This window comes from Lactuca sativa, chromosome 7 (assembly GCF_002870075.4).
Source record: "Lactuca sativa cultivar Salinas chromosome 7, Lsat_Salinas_v11, whole genome shotgun sequence".
Classification (NCBI taxonomy): domain Eukaryota; kingdom Viridiplantae; phylum Streptophyta; class Magnoliopsida; order Asterales; family Asteraceae; genus Lactuca; species Lactuca sativa.
In genome coordinates this window covers 22,053,353-22,054,906 of record NC_056629.2, presented here as the reverse complement: position 1 = coordinate 22,054,906, position 1,554 = coordinate 22,053,353, and positions in this window count along the sequence as shown.

Sequence of the window (1,554 nt, the reverse complement as noted above, 5' to 3'; positions counted from 1 at the left end):
GTGTAGCTCTCTGACTCATCGAGTTCCTTCAGAACTCAAGAAATTGTGAAAACCCTAGTCGACTCGCCGAGTTTCCAGACAACTTGTCGAGTCCTTGCAGTGTCAAGAATGTTGGGAAAACCCTAACCAACTCATCGAGTTAAATCTCTAACTCGCCGAGTTCATGCAGAATCCAAAAGACGGGAAACCTTGATTCAACTCGTCGAGTTAACTATACAACTCGTCTAGTTCCTTTAGTCCATTTCTCATTCAAATGATTTTACATGAAACCAAAGCTCCAAACTGTAGATCTAGGCTCCTAGGATGTTCTTATCATGTAAAGTTGCTAACTTTACGTGTATGCAAGGCTCCATGAAGCTAAAACACTCATAACTAGTCTTAGAAGAAGTTTTGGACATGAATGAGGGTCAAAGCTTCATAAAGCTTGAGGCTTTATGTCCATAAGGTCCTAAAGGAGTCCAGATCTGAAACCATGCCCTTGTGACAAGCTCAAATTCGGAGGTGACCCCATTTTGCACCAAAATGCCCATATTCTCACATAAGTAGAGATCTAGCAAATGGAAGGTCAAGGTAAAGACTTTTTTACCTTCAAATGCAAGCCAAGATGATGTAGATACTGGATCTACAAGCTTCTTCTCGTTCCAAGCTTCTTAATCTTCAAGCTTCTTCAACAAATGCACCAAAAACACACTTTAGCCTCTCACACACTTAATAATAAGGTTTAGATCGATTAGGGTTGCTTCTGGCCATCAAAAGGTGTTAAGGAGGCTGGAGGAAAGGGCTTAAGGTCCTTTAAATATGGTACAAACCCTAAAAGTTAGGGTTTTCATGCAAAGCCTATACTCGTCGAGTTGTGGTCCTCCAACTCGTCGAGTAGAAGTCATAAACCACGCGGCCATATCCGTTTCCACACGACGAGTTGGGGCATCCAACTTGTCGAGTAGGCCTTTAAATATGAATATAAAGTTGTAATATTTATACTTGGGAGTTGGGGTGTTACACCAAAACTGGAAGAAACCTAAATCTAAAAATCAAGATTTATACTTCTAAGAGCGTGATTGAGGTGTGCAGCCACCGGAACTTTTTTGTTCTTTTGAATCTATCCCTATTTTTTAAATGTTCATAACTCACTCATATGAAGTCATGATTACTTAATTTTTTTCCATCATGTTATTTGATGTTTATAATTCATTTTAGACTGTATAAATACATATTTTGGTTAGATTTGAATCAGTTATAGGCCCTGGAAGACAACATATCGATGTTGCATATTTTCTGTTTCAGTATTTCATTATTTTTACTCTGTCTAGAGTTTTAAAATGCGCATAACTCACTCATATGAAAATCGAAATTACTCGATTTCTTTCCACAATGTAATTTAATGTTTATACTTCACTTTAGAATTTACAAAGTCATATTTTCATTAAATATTAAATCATTTACAGACTCCAACAGACAACATATGATTTACAACATATCAACCATTTCTAGTTGTTACACCCAGTTTTGAAAGTACTCGGTTGTGGTCTCGGAGGCCAAGAGTATAGGCGATTC